We start from the raw sequence: 21,522 nt of genomic DNA on the forward strand, positions 1-21,522 counted from the left end.
ATGGAGGCCCTGAAAACTCAAAAAGATTTCTTCTGAAACAAGCCTGGAGTATGTCACACGCTAGCTGTAGGCTCAGGAACAAATGAAAACAATTAGGAGAAGCCTGGGAGCACTGGACAGTGGAGATTTAAATGGTTGGGGAAGGAGAAGATGAAAGCTGACACAAAGACAGGAGGGAGCTCAGCGACCAAGCACCAGCTCTCAGGGGTATCCACAGTGTGTCCTACAGCCTGCAGGAGACACACAAAAAGGTCAGGGAGGAAAATGACACATCTCAGAACCAAAGGACAATTTATTATCAGGCTAAGGAACAAAAGAGAAGTTAACCAGGGGAATATGCTGGAGAAATGATGATTACGAAGTCACTAGGGAAGAATGAGAGACATTTTGGCTGTAATTCCAATGACTAGAATAAAAGAGTACGTGAAGTGCTTTCAGATTGGGCAGATTTATTATTTTGGAAAAAAAATAGCTCAAGGAAAACAAAGGCAAAATTTCTGCCTGATTTGTGAAGTAGTGCCACTAGTAAGACAAGGTTCAATTTCCATATTCTTTAGAAAAGAAATGGTCCTTGAAAAGGACAGAGAAGAGATTCTGAGGATACTTCCAGCATTAGGGAAACTGAGCAGCAGCTGAAGGTAAGATCAGGTTTCAGTTTTAGGTAGACTGACATCTGAAATGAACAAGAAAGGAAAAAGAAAAGGGAGAAAAGTAAAAGAAAAGATGTTGAATTGGCAAAGAAAACTACTTTCCTATGAAATATCCTAGACACCCCCCCACACACACACACCGAAAAAGAAAGAATATTGTGGGCAGTCTATCTGAATTTATAAAATGTTTAGTTCACAACAGGTTTCAGTTTGGACTCAAACAATGTGTAAATATTTCCACAAAATTTAAAGATGGGCCAGGACTAGGTCATACACTGTCACTGATAAAACAAGAGTGATTTTGTCATTCCCAAGGATTTGTTGCTGCTTTGCCTAACATGGCTCCAGAGGAGCCAGAAGTTCATCTTCTTTTCCCCCAAAATGCAAATTGTTACAACCAGCCCTGGCTTCAGATCCTCAAGTGCCTCTGGTAGGGTCCTATGTCACTGGAGCTTCCCTACCATCCAGGAAAGAAAAGGGAGGAACGGGGAGGCAGATGCAGTGCTGGCTGTATAAACACAGGTTTTAACAAAGATGTTGCATCTAATAATGTTCTCTGTTGCTGGTACGGGAGAGTAGGAGCTATATCCTCTGTTTACTATGGTCCCCACCTCACACCTAGTCACTGACTCAGGGCTAGACTGTGTATACAGGATGGGGAATAACCTTTAGGCAGTCAAGAAAACACACACTACATTCAGTTGAAATTCTTTGCCACATAAAGTGAGAAAATTCCTCTTCTGTAGAATGGGCACGATGCCTACTTCACACGGTTGCTTTGAGGAGTCAATGAGCTACGAATAGGTCAAGTAGTCAACGTGGTTTCTGGCACATCATGAGCATTCAATAAATCACAGCTATTATTTTAGTGGGTGTTTTCAAATGTCAAATTCTCATGTACATAGCAAACAGGTTATTCAAAAGCGATGGATTATTTACCTGCAGAGGATTACATGGTGCCCATGGTATTTAGTCTTTGGTCTTTAAGGTTGCCTCTCTCTCCAAAGGAAAGTTACCAATCTCTGAGTGGGACTCAGTGTGGATTTCAAGTTTTGTTTTTCTTACATCTTGCAACTTTTTGGATAGCTATAACCATTTATTTGGTGGAGACTCATAAATCATCTCCTGTGTGCCAGGCTCTTAGGAAACAGCCAGATACAGAAATATCAAACAATAAGATGTTTAAGCCGGTTCAGTGGTAGAAGACAGGCTGCCTGCCGGCCAGCTCTAGAAATTGCATATTATTCTCATCCAACATTTCAAAATTTTTGAGCTAATCTTTAAAAATTAGGGATTCCACATAGAAGTCTATCAGATAAACAGCTTCTCTTGGGTATATCAGATGGCATGGTAACACAAAGCCTGTACTCCCACCCATCCCTACCTGGCAACAGTCGATGACAAGAAGCTGAGACAAAATAGTTGTTGCCTGCCCCTCTGTGCTGTGCCCCCGTCCTCACCAGGAGAGTGAAAGATGAAAATGAAGGGCTCTGAATTCAAGAATTATTAAGGATTTCAAGAAGATTAACAACAGAAGATTCAACCAAGTGTGAGACCCGTCTGAGCAGGGGAGGAGGGTACAACAGAACAAGCACAGGTCCACACAGCCAGGTGTAGACACCACACCCCCTCAGCAAAACAGGAAGGGTCTTTATTTCTCTGAGTGTTCCGTCATTCATTCAGCCAGTATTTACAACCAGCCAGATACCCCAACCCCTGAAATCTGAGGTACAAAAGGTAGGGGAGTGAAAGCGCCACACAGCTGAGCTACAGAGCTTCCAGGATCCCTCTCCTCCCTTGTTAAGGCTGGATCCATACCAGAGACACTAAGCACGAGTTAATCCAAGTAAAATTAAACTGCTCCCAACAATATAGATTGGCCTGAGCCCTTTTGTTGGCATCACAGGAGCCCCCGATCATACATTCTGCAGAACAGCTCACAAGCGCTAATGAATAAGTCCCGGCGGCATGCAGACAGAGGGCCCAGAAGTGAAGGGCTGGCCTAGGAGAGATTTGAACATGAACCTGACCATCTGGCTCTCTGCGACTCACTTTGATCACAAAATGAATTGCAACAAATTGAAGAGCACATGGCTAGAGTTAATTGTCTCATCTGTAATCTGAACCTACTTTTAAGCAGTTATTATTACCCTCTATCAGGTGGAAACGTTTCCTACCATCACTGCAAAGTGCATTTCCTGATGAACTGTAATGGATCATTAAATCCCATATCTGAATAACAATACTTTGCACTTATGCAGTGCCTTTCATCCAGGGATTTCAAGGCAGTTTGCAAATAATTAAGCCCCTCGAACAGCAGCCAGAGGTTGAGCCACTGGAAGGGACTTGCCTGAAGACACTGAATCAAAGGCATGATTCAATAGAAAGAGAATAAATGGTTTCCTCCCAGGCATTAATGATACTGAAAAGGGAATTGGGGTGGGGAGAGGAGAGGGTTGTTCTGATTCCCTCTCTGCCTTTCTGCTTTACCCCTGCTTCTCTATGGCAAATCCTCACATGCCACCTACAAAGAACAGAAAAGTAACTAACAAAGGTACTCATAATTTAGCTGAGAGTCCATACATACACATATATGAAGAGAATGTTTTTCCATGTGATCCTGGCATATACAATAGGAACTGACATTTCGATCCACCTGCAGAATTGACAGATACCAGAGGAATTAACTCAACACACTTAAGATTACCAAATGTCAAAGCTAAAGCCTTCCAAAATCCAAAATGAAAATATTGCTCTGCATATATAAAGTGTGTTCTAACAAAAGTACTTCATCCCATGGTCCTGTGTTCCATTTTGGGGAACCTCCTCCCCTTTGAATGACATTCCAAGTTTCAGGAAAAGCAAAATAGGGCAGAATTGGGCAATCAATCAATGTGTTCTCCAAACCAGAACAGTGGAAGGGAGAAACACTTCAGCCACCACAAGTTTTGTGGTGAAATTATAAACTCCTGAAAAACTGAATTTATAATGGAAATGCTGACAGACCTTTCACTGGAGCAGTTTGAGCGCAACACTGTAATTTAGCAATCTCTCTTACAGACTAAAAACTAATTCTAACAAGATGTCATTTTGACTCACGTTTATTACTACCTGCAAGAATGAAAAATGCCATTTACTCGGGAGCTGCCAGAGAACCAGGGTGGGGCAATCTCACATTTTCAGCAAGACGCCCGCTGCTTTACCAAAATAGCCCTCTCCGCCGAAAGAGTGGCAGCCTTTCACGCTCAGCTTCTTTCATGTCAGCCAGAGTTTCGCGGCTCGACATGCCTTTCCTACATGTTACATTTTAATGATCTGAGAAAACCGTTATCAGAGTTAACATCTCTAATTTTACTCTAAACAGACAAAAGCAAAATATCTCATTAGGCATCATCTCCGCCAAGGCTCCCACTAGGCAGAAAAGGATTTTTATCTAAAGTCATTACCCTTTTTAGTTAAATACGCTCAACAGATGAAATTTACACCCGGAGTGCGACTGCAGCACTAGACAGTGAAGGTGAAAACCTTGGAACGCCGTGTCTCGCTACCCGCGGGCCCGCCGTGAGTCTGCGGCTCAGTAGGGGTGGGGCGCCCTCGTCCCTCCCCTTTCTTGGGGGCCACCGGTCGCAGCGACCGCGACGACCCGGCGCGAGAGCTGCGAGACGCGCCTTCTCCGGCCACAGACAAAACCATCCGGACAGCGCCTACACTGGAACTTCCCCCAAGTTGTCAAACTCGCCCACACGCGAGAAGGTGCTGGGGATACCCAGCACGTCCACACCCCCCGAAGCCAAGGGTACGCGGCCCCTTTCACATGCATACGCTCGGCCCTGCCCGCTTCCTCCCACGGTTCGAGTTCCTGCAAATCCTCCGCCAGACCGAGGTGGACGAGATGCTCACTCGAGTCCCCTCTCGCGGGCAGCTGGGGTAGTCCATGAGCGCCGCTCGCCGCCCTCTCCAAAGGCACTGGGCAACTGAGCACCCACCCGTGAGAGGAGTACGGAGCGATCACAGGGAGCCTTGGCGTGGGGAGGTGGAGATGCGTCTCCGGGATAAACTCCTCTCCTAGGTGGAGCTTGGAGACTGAAGTGCGGGGAGGAAGAAGAGGATGTTGTGTGTTGCACTTTGATTTCATGGAGAATCTTGGGGGGTGGAGGTGCAAGGTTTCCCAGTCTGAAGGCACGAGCGCCGCGCTTCGAGCTCCCGGGGACGCCTTCCGATAACGCGGTCATTCGCCAGTAGGAATGCCATCCCGCGGTTAACGCTGCGAGGCCCCCAGCTTGCCTCTTCTCGGGACCCTAAACTTGGGCTTTGATGCCGCGCCAGTCGCGGAGGTCCTAGCTACCTAGCCGCGACTGACAGCTGAGCGCGAAGGCGCGGCGGCCGCGCGGCCCCAGGCGCGGACGCCGCGGGCAAGGAGGAGGCCGCCGGGCCTGGCGCTGGGATCGCGGGCTGGGGGCCGGGGAACACGGCCGTGGGTCTGACAGCTGCTCCGGCTCGCGCGGACGCGCGCCTCCCTCCAGCCCGCCCTCCCCACGCCTGACTTATTACCCTCTGCTCCTCCTCCCCCTGCTGTTCCAAAACACCCGTCGACGCGAGCAAAATACAATGCCGCCTCGCCTGCCGTAAACAGCCTGGCGAGAGAGCTCACATTCGCCGCGGCGCGTCCGCCGGCTTGGCTCCCACCCCCTTCCCGTTCCTAGAAAATGCCATAAAAGCGGGCCGGGCGCTCGACGGGAGGCATCGAGCCGGGCCGCCGCGGCTCCCTCCCCGCGCCGCTTTCCCCACGCCTCCCCGCCTGCTCCGCGCACCCGCGCCCTCCGCAAACTTGCCCCGCCGCCCCGCCCCGCGCCGGCCCCCGGGCCCCGGGGCTAGAGACTCACCTCGCCAGAGAACTTTGCGTCCTTTTCCGCCTCCTCTTCCCAACGTCTTCCCAGCCTGCAGCCCCCTCCAGGGAGCCGGCGCGGTGGGCGGTTCGGGGGTCACCAAAAGCTCACCGAGAGGACGCGCATCACATGGCAGCTCGTTCCCAGCCCCCCGAGTGTGCCGAGTAGGGGGAGGGGAAGGGTCGAAGGGAGGCCGGAGGGAAAGCGAGAGCCGGGCGGCAGCGGGAGTAGGCAAGCGGGGTGGCGAGGGCGGCGGCGGGTGCTCACGTTAGCGCTGCTGCGACCGCAGCCCGGGTGTGCACGGTCGCTGCTGCTGCTGATGAGGCGGCGGCGGCTCGGCGCTGTTTGCTCCGCGCCGCACCGCTCGCGCTCTCCCCGGAACGCCCACACTCTCAATCGCTACATTGTTGACATTCGGCGCTGACGTCACCCGCTCCCCATTCACAATAACTTTACGGGAGCCGGGCAGCGCACCTCCCCGGCCGCTGGGGCGCCGTACGCCTGGCGACTAGCGTAAGCCGCTCCGCGAATGGCGCTCCGGGGGCTGGGGTGGGGGGCGAGGGGCGGGGGCGGGCGCGCGCGCTCCGCTGGCTCGCGGGAGGGGGCGCGCCTCATCCGCCGCTGCACTCCCCGCTTTGTGCAGCCGCGCGGCGAGCAGAGCCCCCTGCTCCCCGCCCCGCTGACCGCCTGGCTGGGTCCGGCCTTGCTCCGGACTCGTGAGGGCCTTGAAAGGCAAGGGTTGAGGGCTTAAGGGGTGGCGGGAGTGGTGAGGGCTGGTGTGGCACGTGGGGAGGGGTGCAGAGCCCAGGGCCCTGTCCCCGGGAAGAGGAGCCAGACGTCGAGACCTGGGATTCCTGGGTTGTCTAGCGGTTCCCAGGAGGGGCGGGAAAAGATGCTCCACGGGCCCCCACAAAGCTAAGCGGGCCCCCTCATGAGTGGGGGTGGGGCGAGGAAGAGTAGCTTCCGACCCGCCAGCTGTGTTGACGTTTGAATCCTTCACCCGGGAGCCTCGGCCCGTCCCACTGAGCAAGTCCGTGAGCCCCCACGACTTGTTTAAGCTGCGAGAGCAATTGCGAAGTGTAAACCAAGAGCCTCCCTCTCAGCTTCAGCCCCAGCTCCTCCTGTGTCCCAGCCTCCCCACTGCCTCTGACTCTGGAGGCTGCCGGGGTGTTGCTGCTGCACTTTAAGGCCATCGTGTGGCTGCCCTGTCAGAAGAAGGCTTGATGGTGGTGAGGATTTTACAGAAGGTAATTAGGACTTAGACTGAAGGAGCATTTGCAATAAAGGAAGGTTGTGTTAGTGCAGAGCTGGTGCCTGCAACTTTACCCCTGCCAAGGCCAAGAAATTCTGCCACGTTTCCCTGAACACCTATAACTTAGCCCCCTTGTGTACCGGCAGTATTCCATATTATTACATGTGGTGCTGATTTTTAATGAATATTATAAAACTTTGGCTGGCTCTACTGAGAGAAGGATCATAAATTCCCCCTGTAAAATGGGCACTGGCATATGCTGAGGAAGCAATGAAGCATTGCCCTGGGAGTCTTGCGATACCAGCCAAAATGTGACTCTGAACCACCTTCTTTTAGGGCAGAGTTTTAAAAGGCCCAATTTTGACCATCTGCGTGGAAAGCTAAGAGACGGATGAGAGGAAGCTGAAGGGGCCAAGCGGATTTTTCTGACAGCATTGCAGGGCCTCTCAGGTAGGTCTAGAACCACATGGAGAGTTTCTCTCAGCTAGCTTTTATGGTTTTCAGATGAAGAGAAGCCTCAGAGCTTGGAGCAGGTTTCAGTCTCCTGACTTTGGGTCTAGTGCCCCTGTTGACAAAACTCCACGCTTCCGAGGTCCATGTCTGGTGCCCTGGCCAGGACTAAGAGGACTGATCTACGGTCTGCCCTGGCAGGGCCAGTTCTTAGTCTTGTGGATGGCGATGTTTCTACATTCCTCATTCCTGTAAGTATGTGAGCACCAGGGCGATGACTTTGTGCATTTTGATAGCACCAGTTGATGTTTTTTCTAGGGCCAGGCTTGAGAAGATCCCTGTGAGGGCCATGCAAATTCATTTCTTTACAAGCCCGCCATGGCTGCCCAGCTGTGAGGAGTTGGGCACCTGGGTGTGGGATGCAGAGGGGGAAGGGGAGGGAGGCTACTGCCCGCTGATCTTGCCACCTTGCTTCTGGCCCCAGATGGGTCCAACAAAGGCTATTAGGTCATTTCAGTTAGTCAACTTGCCAAAGATTCAGACTGGAGTTTGCTTCATTTCAAATTCTCATGTATGAGATGGGACAGCAATTAGAGATGAAAAAACCAAATGCAACTGTAATAGGTTATATTACCCAGTCATTCAGGGTGGTTGGATTAGAACTAATTGACCTCTAAAGTCCTGTCCAATCCTTCCATCATGTGGCCCTGTGGCAGAGAAAAAGACATAACCTTACCTTTAAGGAGCTTGAAGCCTAGTAAGGAGTAAGTTAGTTCCTTTTCAATAGTTAGAAGTAGGTTACTTGATTTAAAGCCTATTAAACAAATTCAGAATTATCTGAAATTATACTTAACAGTACTACCTCAGAGGTCAGGCTATGGATGGACTTAGCACCCTTATAGTGAGTACTTCCTGGCCACTCCCTGGGTTTATGGTGCCGCTCTGGACACTTCAGGCATTTACAGTGTGAAACAGATGCAGCTTCTTCCCTCTGTATATTCATGGTAGTAGCTTAAGTAGAGGTCATTTTATTTCCCATGTCTGCAACATTCAACCTTTTCTGATCTACTTCTTTTTTTCTATATAGTTATGTGTGTGCACTGATCCAGAATATAGGTTCATCTGTGATACATTTCTAAGCAGGATATGATTTACAGGGATAATAACCTTGTACCATGGTACTAAAGTCAGTAAACATCATTTCTATAAATCTCCTTGATTTTGTAAAATAAGATAGGAAGAATTACTCAGGAAACAAAAAATGAGCAAAGGAAGACAGAAGAAATGAGCAGTTTGCAAGTCCTTGATTTTCTTGCTCTTGAGCACCCAGTTAGAGGATCTGATGATGTTGAGAAGATATAATGGTTTCCCTTAGGCAGAACAGTAGGCAGAATTTTAAATGTGGTACCTTGAACAAGATATAGCAGGACAAAGTTAATGTCCCATGAGAGAGAGCAGAGTGAGATGTTTAGAGGGGGGAGATTGCCAAAGCCGGGAGGAACAAATATATTGAAGGAAGTTCTGTTAAGAAGAAACTGAGTTCTACCCATGGGACAAATTCCTCAGAATTATGAGTAGGGTTTATTATTTCAAAATCTGATGTTTCAGAGTGTATCTAAACCATAAAACTTCAGCTCAGCACCACACAGGTGACACTTGGATGAACTGATCAAACTTGAATAGCTTTGGTAATTTATTCAACAATTTTGAGCCACCTATTATGTGGCAGACAGTTTCTATGAGCTGGGATGTTGAATTCTTATTCTAGTGATGAGATGGGGTGGGAGAGGGAGACAGACAAGGAGCCTGTGTGTGGGGGGGTATATAATATATAAAAATATATAGAACCATATACAATAATATATATAGTTAATATCCTGTAATATCAAGTTTTATGTTATAATATCTGGGGGTGAGGAGAATTGTAAAATCAAATAGTATGTAAAGGAGCTCAGGGGTGACAGGGTAGGACCATTCCCAGATAGGGTGCTGGAGGCAAGGAAGGCATCCCTGATAATATTAGAGCAGAGATATGAATGAAGTTAGGGGGCAAGTTCTGAAGCTATCTTGAGGACAAGCTTTTCAAATATGGAGAAGAGCAAGTGCAAAGGCCCTGAGGTAGAGAGGACTTGGCATGCTCCAGGGATAGCAAAGTGGCTACTATGCCTGATACAGAGGAATAGGAAGGAGAATAACCAGAGATGATGCCAGAGGGAGAGCCATCAGGGTTATAGTTTGGTGAAATGAGAAGGCATTTTTAGGGTTTTTTGCAGAGAAAGGTCATGACTAGCCCTGATTCCTGAGAGATCATTCTGTTTGTGAAGTGGAAGGGGAGGACAAGTGTGGAAGCACAGACTATAGGCAGAGAGAGAGGTGATGGTAATTTAGACTACAATGATGACTTTATATGGAATCTAGATAGATATTCAAAGTAAAACAGACAGGACTTATGATTCATTTGTGGGATGTGAGAGAAAAGTGTCAAAGAGAATTCTGGATTTGGTCATGAACAGCTGATTAATAGAGACTCCATTTAGTAAGAGAAGGAAGACTACAGGAGGAGTAGGTATGGAAGAAAAGCTCAAGTATTTGGGTTTGGACGTAGTAAATTTTAGATGTTCTTCAGACATCTAAGTGGAAAAGTTGAGTAGGCAATGAGACACGAGAACATAGCCTTCAGGAGAGAGGTGTGGACTAGAGATAGAAATCTGTGTGTCATCAGCATAGAGAATCTGCGAATACTGATAGAGAAAAGAGCAAACAAAAGGTATGAACATTGAGACTAGGGGCACTCCAACATTTAGAGTTTAGCAGATGAAGAAGATAAAGGAGATCTGACCAACGTGACTGGGAAACAGCAGCCAATGAGGAAAAGAGAGAGAATTGGAGTCAAGTGAAGAGAATGTTTTGAGAATCACGGAGTAATCAGTTATGCCAATGCTGCTGACTTTTCAACTTGTTCACCTGGAGGTTATTGTTGTCTTTGATGGAGGAGAGTTGGTAGGGACCACACCTGGCTGGAGTGGACTGGAGAAAGCATGGGAGGACCGGAAGTAGAGGCAGTGGGTACGGACCACTCCCTTGTTGTGCTGGCAAAGTAAAGATGAGGAAATGTGCAGCTGGCAATGGGAGACATGAGAGCTCATTGGAGGGAATAATCTAGGCAAGAGGGGAACCTGTTGATGCACAGAGGGGAGGGATAATTTCTGGTGGGATGTTCTTAAGTTGGGTGGGGCCCATTCTTCCCTATCAACAGTAGAGAAGGCAGTTCAGGTAGTGGAGTGTGGAGAGGCTGGACTGTGGTGTTGGGAAATGTGAGCTGTTCCTGTGTGAGTGAGTCTGACCTTGATTCTGAGAGGACTGGGAAGCCAGATGATCAACTGATGGTACAGAAGGGAAAAGTGTGGAAGGGGGAGGAGAGAGGAAAGGTGTGGTCTAGTGCAAGGCAATGGAGCACAGAGGAAATCTGGGTCACTACTTGAGGCTGGATGGACATGCCACTGGCAAGAAGAGTTATTTCTTATTGTATAAAATCTCACACAAGTTTTGAAAAATAATCAGTGTGTTCCAAACTGGAGAGCATTGTAACTTTCCAGAGTAACTAGGATCATGCAAAAATTTCACTCGAGCTATTGCTAAGTTTGGCTGTTAGCTTTTTTTCTTTGTAACGACCCATTCCTCTTATTTGTCCCATCTTTATCTCCCCCCCCCCCCCCGCCCCGGCCAAAATCACCTCACTTCTTAAGGAGTTTGGAAATAGTCCTTAAGAGGAGAGAGGATATTCTCACATCACTATATGTAGTGACTAGCCCAAGATCTGCTTTTACAATAAAGAATTGATATATAAAAATTTAAGTGAAATATATAAAAATTTAAGTGAAATAAAATAATTGTTTAACATGCACAATTTATCTATTTTAATAGATAAAATAATTATCTATTGTGCTGATGAGAGATGAAAAATGGGAAAACATTGGATCCTATCCTCATATGAACTTTAAAAAATCTAGGCAGGTAGTCAAAACTAATATAAATGAAACAATTGACAGATGCAATGATTTTATAGTTAATTTTGTTATTTAAAGTGGTTACTCATAATTAATAGTCAAAATTAGTTACATAGAAATTCTACTCATTGGAATTTATACTAATGTAAAAATTAAGAATCTAGAGGAAGATTTTTTAATGTGTAATGACAAAAACAAAATGGAAGAATTTAAATGCCTTACAGCAGAAAACTGGCTAAATTGTGGTTTATCCATAAAATGGAGTACCATGGATTCATCAAAAATTATGTTGAAGAAGTATGTATATTGGCATTTTAATGTTTTAGTAGTAACATTTTAAAAACAATTTGTGACACAGTATGATCCCAGAAGTGGAAAAACCGTCTAAGCATTTGAATAGAGAGAACTCTGGAAGGCTATTCAGTGTTAAAGTGTCTCTCTGGAGAAGAACTTATGAGTGGTTTTTCTTTGTGCCTAACTGGTTTTTAAAATTTTTTCTCTAATATAAATGTATTACTTCTCTAATAAAGAAAGCCAATAAAAGTTATAAAATTGAAGACATGTGTAATTAAATTCTAATAAGAACTTAAGTGTTGTAGGTGTTAAGAGGGGGGAAAAAATTTATGAGGGCTGGAGCAGCCAGGAAAGGTTTCACAGAGAAGGCAAATTTGAGTCAAATGTCAAAGCTGGGAAGGATTCAGAGAGGAGAAAAGGTGGCTGGTCATTCAACACATCTTTGCTCAAAGAAATTTGACAAAGTTCAGCTGGAGACAGAAATAATCTGACAATTTTCAAATTATGTGAAAAAAGAGTCTTGATTTTATTCTAACAAAAATGTCATTGAAATGAAATTGTTTTTCTCAATCCAGCTAATGATTCTTTGAGGGGCACAGAATTGAGTTCACCAACTCCTATAGCAATTTCCTCCTAAAATATAGGACTAGACTTAAGGCTTCAAATCTATTAAAAAAAAAACGAAAACCTGTTTACATGATAGAATTACACAAGGGCATCCAAGCTGAACACTGATAACAGCAATGTGTTGGTCAGCACAGCTGTCCTGTCCCCACGTGCACACCGCAGGCATGCCGCCTGTGTGAATGGCGGAGATTTGGGCCTTATCTGGCTTCATTTCTCCAGCATGCTGCCCACATAGATCTCCCACAGCACCACACACTGAGAAGCTCAGCTCAGTGTGTTTCAGGTGGTTGGTGCATGCAGAAACCCGGTAGACTCATGCCCAGACTTGAATCAAGCCTTTGGTGATCTTGCCGTTGGATGAAAACATCAAGGCATCCTGTTTGTTCCAGTTTCACTTCAGCACCCCTTAGATTTACAGCTTTGCCCATGCTCTGCTGTCATTGCAGGCAAGGTTCTGTTGAAGATTTCCTCCATCCTCAACTTTCTGAGGCTGAAAAGAGTGGTGTCAGGGAGGTAGGTTGGTATAAAATGTGTCTCGGGATTGGTGCTAAGCCATGATTCAGAGGAAGGACCTGTATTCTCAGACTTGCTGACCAATTCATGCTACCCAAAGCGGATGCTGAATCAGAATGCTTAATTATTATTATTATAACCACTAATGGATTATTGGCAGGATAGCATACTTCATCCTGTAAAGAGATAAATGAACACCAAAAATTCTTATCTCTCAAACTTTTTTTTTTTTTTTTTCAAATTCAGTGAGAGATTAAATGTGTGTCTTTATTTCTGAACTCGCCTCTGTTTCTTACTGCCTCACCTGTGGGCTCATTTCGGTCATACAAAATGGCTTTGAAAAATAACTTATCTTGAAATAATCTTAAACTTTTGGAAAAGTTGCCAGAGTAATACAGAGAACTTCCATATCACCTTTATCCAGATACCCCAATTATTTTTTTGTTTTTGTTTTTTTTAAAGATTTTATTTATTTGACAGAGAGAGATCACAAAGTAGGCAGAGAAGCAGGCAGAGAGAGAGGGAGAAGCAGGCTCCCCCCTGAGCAGACAGCCTGATGCGGGGCTCGATCCCAGGACCCTGAGATCATGACCTGAGCCAAAGGCAGAGGCTTAACCCACTGTACCACCCAGGCGCCCCACCCCAATTGTCAATATAGTAACACATTTGCCTCCTCCCTTTCTTCTCTCTCTCTCTACATACACAGTCATGTTATTCTGAATATTGAAAGGAAGTTTTCAGCGGGACGTCTACCAACCCCTAAATGCTTCAGAACGTATTTTCAAAGGGCAATGACACTGTTCTATGTAACCACAATATAACAGCCAAATCAGGAAGTTAACATTGATATGACACAATCATCTGATCCAGAGACCTCATTCAAATTTTACCAACTGTCCCAACAATATGTCTTTTTGCTTTCTGGCCCAAGATCTGGTTCAGGATTACAAGTTACACATAGTTGTCATATCTCTTCAGTCTCCTTCCATGTGGGCAGTTCTCTGCTCACGTCTCCTCAGCCTCCAGTCCCACCAGTGGCTTCAGGGGCAAGGAGTAAAGGAAGCATGACAATACCTCTCTTGACTGTTACTTGATTCAAAGTGTTGGTGCTCAACATACGGAGGATTCATTAAGGATTTGTGCGGTCTTTGTAAGTTATATTTAAAAAGAAAACAGAGAAATAAGCAGGTAAAGACAAGTGTTTATACTTAGCTGATAGTTAATAGAAGCATCCCAAGTAAATGAAAGTGTCTCACCTCACAGGGACATTGCATACACTGTTTTCTTTGCCTCTTTTCTTTCCCAGAAAACTCCTACTCATCCTGCTCTCCCCTCAGTGAAATTTCCCTGGCCCCTCCCCAGGTCAGATCCACTCTATACGAATCTTGGATCTTAAATTTTTGCAGCAGTCATTACAATTACAATTATATTCTCCTTTCCTTTTTAAATTTATTTTAAAGATTATAGTATAACACATATAAAATTTACCACCTTAGCCATTTTTAAGTGTACAGTAGTGTTAAGTACATTCACATTGCTGTGTGGCCAGAACTCTTTTCATCTTGTAAAATGGAAACTCTAGACCCATTAAACAGTAACTCCCCAAATCTCCTCTACTTTCGGCCCTGACAACCACTCTTCTACTTTCTGTCTCTATGAATTTGACTATTCTAGGTACCAGTTTTTCCACATCCTCACCAACATTTATTTTTGTTTCTGTGTTTTGATAGTAGCCATACTAATGGGTGTGACGTGGTAACTCATTGTGGTTTTGATTTGCATTTCCCTAATGATTAGTGATGTTGAGCACTTTTTTCATGTACTTATTGGCATTTGTATATCTTCTGTGGAGAAATGTCTATTCAAGTCCTTTGCCCATTTTTTTAAATCAGGTCATTTGGGGTTTTTTGTCATTGAGTTGTAGGAATTCTTTATATATTCTGGATATTAACCCCTTATCACATGTGTGATTTGCAAATATTTTCTCCCATTTTGTAGGTTGCTTTTTCACGCTGTTGATTATGTCTCTTGATGCACTAAAGTTTTAGATTTTGAGGTAGTCTAATTTGTCTGTTTGTTTTTTTTTTTAACTTTTGTTACCTATGCTGCTGGTGTCTATATCCAGGAAATCCAAGTTCAATGTCAATGAGCTTTCCCCTATGTTTTCTTCTAAGAGTTTTATAGCTTTAGCTCTTATGTTTAGGTCTTTGATTAATTTTGAATTAATTTTTATAATGGTTAAAGTAAGGATTTAAGTTCATTCTTTTGCATGTGGATATCCAGTTTTCCTAACACTATTAAAAAACCTATCCTTTCCCCATTGAATGGTGTTGGGATCCTTGTCAAAAATCATTTAACCATATGTACAAGGGTTCATTTCTGGGCTACTTTATTCCATTGGTATATGTCTGTCTTCATGAAAGTACAACATTGTTTTGGTTACTATAGCTTTGTAGTAAGTTTTAAAATCAGGAAGTGTGAGACCTCCAACTTCGTTCTTATTTTTCAAGATTTTTGTCTTTGAGGTTCCTTGAGATTCCATATAAATTTTAGGATGGATTTTTCTATTTCTGCAAAAACTACTATTGGGGTTTTGATGGGAATTGCATAGTTTTCATGTGTACAAGTGTTTGCCTTCTTGGTTAAGTTTATTCCTAAGTATTTTATTCTTTTGATGGTATTGTAAATAGAATTATTTTCTTAATTTCTTTTTTGGATCATTCATTCATTTTTTCTATTTGGAGTGGAATGATTTTCAATTTTTATCTCTGGGCTAGAAGCTTGAGGAGTGTAGAAACAGTGTCTGCTTTTGCCCACACTTGTACCCCAAGGCCTTCTGTAGCAAGTCACTAAGTGTGTGTTAAATAAATACTTGTTAATTTTGTCTAATAGTGCCGGGCTGGTTCAGTAGACTTACTGTCTATTTTCATATGTGAATAAAGAGTATACTGATGCTGAACCATTTACCTTGACTGTCTTTTTTTTTTTTTTAAGATTTTATTTATTTGTCAGAGAGAGAGAGAGAGAGAGAGAGCGAGAGTGAGCACAGGCAGATAGAGTGGCAGGCAGAGGCAGAGGGAGAAGCAGGCTCCCTGCTGAGCAAGGAGCCCGATGTGGGACTTGATCCCAGGACTCTGGGATCATGACCTGAGCCGAAGGTAGCCGCTTAACCAACTGAGCCACCCAGGCGTCCCACCTTGACTGTCTTTTAAGTCCTCCTCCCTTTACATCAATATGACCTGATATTTACTTACTGCTTATATGCTATGTCTTTGTATATGTTACTTTATTTCTCATAGGGATTCTGTGAGGTGGGCTGAATATACTTTGTTGAAAATCTGAGTTCTGGAGTAAACTTCTTTGATCTGATTCTGCCACTTGCAAGCTGTGTGACTTTGAACAAGTTATCTCATCTGTCTGTGCCCGATTCCTATAATGTGGGATTCCTAAAATGCGTTCTTATTTGGTGTGTCCTAAAATATTAAAATTCATTAAATATTAAAATATTCATTAAAATATCAGAGGGCCACCTGGTTGGTGCAGCCAGTTAAGCGTCAGACTCTGTTTCGGCTCAGGTTGTGATCTCAGGGTCCTGAGATTGAGCCCCATGTAGGGTGCCACGCTCATTGCAGAGTCTGCTTGAGACTCTCTCTCTTCTCCCTCTGTCCCTACCCCACATGCTCTCTCTTGCTCTTTAAAATAAATTAATAAATCTTTTTAAAAAAAGATATGTCAGTTGTTTAGCACGTAGTAAGTGATTACTACATTCTAGTAATCATTATCTCTACTTTGCAAATGTAGGAGCTGAGGTTTAAAGAGGATATGCTACCCATGATCACACCTAGGCAGTCTAGAATTGCTAATTACTGAAGCCCTGTACTAAAGTGCCTCCTATGTACACCATTCTTCCCTATATCTGAGACCAGGCAGTGAGGAAAGTCATAAGCCCCTGAGGGATAAAACGTTTGAGGAATTTGCAAGAAATGGAACTTCCCGGGATGCCGGATCAGAGTGTGCAGGGACGGCCCTTTCATCTTTCAGAAATTCAATTGGAACTCCTGGAGAGACTCAGGGTGTCCTAAAGGGAAATCTGACTCCAAAGATCAGAAGTCTTCTCTCAGTTGATCAAGCTCTGCCTACAGTGCAGACCAGCCAGCCAGCCAGCCTGGCTCAGGAGGACCCATCCTAGGGTGGGGAGGTCTTTAGGGAAGGGGAGGGGGACTCTGACACTATTCCATGACTAAAGAGGAGGCTGGAGTCTGGTTCATCTTCCCTCTGTACTCAGACTTCACTATCATCACAGGCATACCTTTCTCATCTTTGCCCTGTTCCCAGTGGTTCCAGTGGTTCTGGAGAAATAGAAGTGGTCCTGCCCTTCAGAAAAGACTGGGACCCTAGTCCCAGACCCCCAGGGGAAACAATGACCGTTACAATAGTCACATTCTCAGTGGGCTTACAAATCATTGGCTAACTTTTTTTGAGCACTCACTGTTCTTTGTGCTTTGCCTACAATGTGTTATTTTATCCTTAGGTGACCAACCCATTCCAGTATGCCCAGGACCTTCCCAGTTTCAGCACTGAAAATGGAGCATCCTGGGAAAGCCCTTCAGTCCTGGGCAAACCAAGGGCAGTGGTTACTCACAAGGCAAACCCTGTGAGTTGGGAAACTTGACCCAGAGGAGTGGCGTCTTTTCCTAACGATGCATCCCCATCGAGTATTGAACTCATGAAGTCTGACTGCAGGGCTTGTTCTCCTAACTAATACACAATGCTGTCTGAACCAGTAAAAGCAGTCTCTGCCAGTAAATGCTTGGGTTTGGTCCAGATACCAAATGGATGGCAAATAGTACTGGCAGCTGTGGAGGAAATAGTAAATTGTGCAATATGAAATTTCCCAAAATTAAAAATGGAAACTCGTACTCTATTGCTGACAAAATGCCAAAGAATGCTTTCGAGACTCACCCGGCTCTTAGATGTGATGCCTTACTTTGTTCTCATTTTGGTTGTGCCTTTTAGTTTGGTGAGAGCAGAGAACAGGGACCAGATCAGCATTGTTGGCAGGCAAGGAGCTTTAAGGTGGGGAGGTGGAAAAGGAAGATTGTCATTCTCTTTCAAGGGCTTCCATATCCTCCATTCCTCTGTCATCTCCATGGAACCTTGGCCACTTAGCTGCCATCTTATCTGCTAGTCTTCTTTTGCTTCTTTGTATCTCCTATTCTTCCACTTCCTGTGCAGTTCTTCTCTGCAGCATTTTTACCTCCTTTTGCTCCTCCTTCCTCCCACTCCCAGGAACACCACCCTGGTAATGGAACATGCCGTCCACAGCATATGGGTGTAAGCACTCCCTAGTCAGCCTAGATCCTTTCACTCCTGAAATTACATCAAGGGGCTCTCTCTCTGGTACAACCAACACCAGCTGTGGCCTTCTGAAGTCCCGTGTTCTAACTTCTGCTCTGTAACTTCCTAAACACCTCATTGACAAAACTATGATTGTTACTCTACTTGGATAGTCACAAAAGATTCAATGAAATGACAAGGATGAGAGCAGCCAGCAAAGCATCTTGAGCATTAAGAGTGCTTGATTAAATATACTTTTCTCAACTCGTGGGCCCATATGAAATCTGAGTCAGACCAAAAGTGAGCAGGATGGCACAGGCCAGCTGAAGAAGAGTGTGAACCATTTGTCAGGACAGGCCCAAGGATAGGGAAGAAAGGGACACAGGACCAAAAAAAAAAAAAAAAAAAAAAAAAAGGGAGCACTGGGCACTGGTCACACATGCAAACACCAGCAGCTTGGTGATTTCCTGGAGGTCAAAGTCGTGATGGAGTTATTTCTTCCTTGAATCTTTTAATTTTATTGCTTAATTATATTTTTTTCACTTGCAAGAAATAGAGATCTATTCAAGGCAATGCAAGAAAGTGGTGGGGGAGGTGATTTTAAGAAACATATGGACTCCATTTGAAAAGAATTTCAAAGTTGTCAATAGTCTTAGGGTCAATCTCTCAAGGGCTCTGTGGTCTCTGCTTTCCTCTGAGTGCTCTGCTCCAGTCTCCTCCCTACTGACCAGCTTTCTCTGCTAACTCAGGAACTCCTGATGTCCCTTCAGCCCTACTAGCAGGACTTTCCTTGGGTAATTTGTCCCTGGATTCATTGTGTTAATTATTACCACTTGTAGCTGGCAAAAATCTCAGCTCTGTCTCTTCTCAGGGTATGTGTGGCTTATTTAGTTCCTGTATTAGTCAGGGTTCTCCATATATGTATGGGGAGATTTATTCTAGAAATTGGCTCACCTGTTTATGGAAGCTGAGAGGTCTTATAGTCTATTGTCTATGAGTTGGAAAACTGGGCAAGCCAGTGGTATAATTCAGTTGGCATATGAAGGTCCAAGAACCAGGAGCTCTGATGTCCAGGGACAGGAGAAGATGGCTGTGCCAGCTCCAGGGAGAGAGAGAGAGGGAGAACAAATTCTTCCTTCCTCGACCTTTTTGTTCTCTTCAGGACCTCAGGGGACTGGATAGTGCCCACATACATTGGGAAGGCCAATCTTCTTTACCAGGTATACTGATTCAAATGCTAACCTCTTCCAGAAACATCCTCACAGACACACCCAGAGATGATATTTTAATCAGCTACCTGGGCATCCCTCAGCCCAATTAAGTTGACACATAAAATTAACCATCCTAACTTCTCGGCTCTGCCCTCTGGCTGCCACTTTAGCCCTCACTGAAACATGGCAGTGGCACGCCCAAGCAGCTCCCCAGTGGAGCTGACCAGCCTCGAGCCCTGTGTCCCCCAAGACATTTACTTTTGTGTTTGTGTGCTGCTCTCTCTAGTGAAATGCCTTCTTCTAATCTCCTCTGGTCTAAGCAATTCAGAGATGGGTGTGTACCATGACAAACAACACGGCTATTTCAGTTGTATTTTGTGTATCCCTCCAGAGCAGGGAGAGAAGGGAGATTGTGAAGGACAATCTCACCCTGGACCTAAACCACTCTTTTTTTCCCAGTACCCAAGCTCTCATATCTTGTTCCAGCCCACCCTACTGGATTTCTCTGCTGCTGCTGCTGCTGCTGCTGCTGCTGCTACTGCTGCTGCTGTTTTTTTTTTCCCCCACTCAGGGATTCTGAGATCAATGTCTGAAATATAGCCTCCATTATTCTCCATCTGTCCTTTCTTGGCTGGTCAGACATGCTTGCGCACGTGCAACCCCAGCAAACCTGGGGGATGCTGTCAGATGCATACTGAAGGGTCCTCGCACAGTCTGTGAACAGGCAGAGGATCTCTGAGGCTCCTCTTAATTCACACACAAGCCTGTCTGAGTCTCAGCTTGGGGCCCAGCCAAGGTACCCCCTTAGACTCATAATTTCTCTTGCCTAATAATTGCAGGAGTAACTGTTGCCCTTTTCAAGGTTCCGGCTCTTCCTCAGGACCCCTTTATGTGCATCTTTTCAACTTAAGCTCCTATTGCCTTTTATTTGCAAGGTCTTTCTTAGCTCAGATTTGTGAGAGAAGGAATCTGATTGGCTTGATTTATCTTTTAAGCACACGTTGATGACCAGGAAACAGATTGGCTGCCTTGGATGGGCCAGGGGTCTACCAAGTTGGTGGGGAGGGTAGATGGAGAGAGGAGAAATGTGTCATGAGGAACAAATCTTAGTCACCGAGGCCTTTCCCCTCCAGTAGCCTATGTGTGCAGATCATTCTCTCTTTGTAAGTGTTATTGGTGGCTAAACACAGTAATCAATATCTCGAATACATTGATATTTTTAAAATGACCCATTCTTTGAAATATCAACTTGGGACCCAGCTCCCCCCTACCCTTACATACATTAAAACTTTCAACTCTGGTATGTTTTATCTTTTTTTTTTTTCCTTCTCAGGATATGAAAAGTACTGCAGAGGAGAACAGTTTGGGGGGACATCCTGTGTGGTTATCTAAGTCTGTGTTTTTGTCACTTAGATGATCCCCATGTAGATTTAAGTGGCATAAAATTTCACACAGATAAATAATGTTTCACAGCTTCAGAAGAAGACTGCTGTGTCCTTTTATGCTGCCTTTCATAATAAGACTTCAACTGCTCTTAAACACTAACTAAATCTCATTAACATTATCTCCACGTTAATAGGAAAAACAGGTCTCTAGAACAGTGACATTTTATGATTAAAAACACATTTATTTAAATGGTTGAATTGCCTCCATTTGAATATTGCCCACCACTTCCACAATAATAGCAGAAGTTTTTCACAGATGCTTTTTAATAGGTAACCTCTGCTATAGCTCTACTAACAGTATAAAACCTTGAATAGCAAGCCTTAATTTGTTATGTGCTAATTGCTTATCAGAAATTACTCAGTTGTAGCCCATCACTGCTGAAATTACTTCCAAAGAGAAAAATGGGCAATTTTGGTAGGTGCATTAATGCCACGAGGCCACTGTCACATTTAGTGTTCTAAAACAGTAACTGTCATGGTCGGAGTCAGTACTGATCCACAGGTATCCTACGTTCACCCAAAGACAAGGTACAGAGAGAATCTGGTCCCAAATGTATCATCAAATGCAATAAAGTTGCTCTATTATGGGTTGATTCAAAATCATGAATGTATCAAAGCAGTTGCTGTTCTTTAGCTGAATAGACACGGTCTGTGTTCCATTGTAAAAATATATCAGACAATCAAAACCTTACTAACTCAGAGTTTTGTGGTGCGGGGTGTGTGTGTGTGTGTGAGATAATGCTCTTGCTTTTGATCTCAGATAAATGAGGCTCCATTTTGTAACCAACACTGTGGTGTAGTAGTATATTTTGTTTCGATCAAGGCTCGAAATGTTTAAAATTAATTAGTT

General features: G+C 44.7%; 1 protein-coding gene across 2 annotated transcripts in view; it reads right to left on the reverse strand.

Moving 5' to 3' along the window:
- BACH2 (BTB domain and CNC homolog 2) overlaps nucleotides 1-5,963 on the reverse strand; it is a 352,486-nt gene extending 346,523 nt beyond the window's left edge. Inside the window, exon 1 of one of the 2 annotated variants that reach the window (XM_032858135.1) lies at nucleotides 5,534-5,963. The gene's annotated coding sequence lies outside the window, so the exon portion shown is untranslated. The remainder of the gene's footprint in view (nucleotides 1-5,533) is intronic. The other variant, XM_032858138.1, reaches the window with a different exon arrangement.
- Between the last annotated feature and the right edge of the window lie 15,559 nt (nucleotides 5,964-21,522).

Source organism: Lontra canadensis, unplaced genomic scaffold (assembly GCF_010015895.1).
Source record: "Lontra canadensis isolate GAN:19392208 unplaced genomic scaffold, GSC_riverotter_1.0 scaffold14, whole genome shotgun sequence".
In the NCBI taxonomy this organism is placed as follows: Eukaryota; Metazoa; Chordata; class Mammalia; order Carnivora; family Mustelidae; genus Lontra; species Lontra canadensis.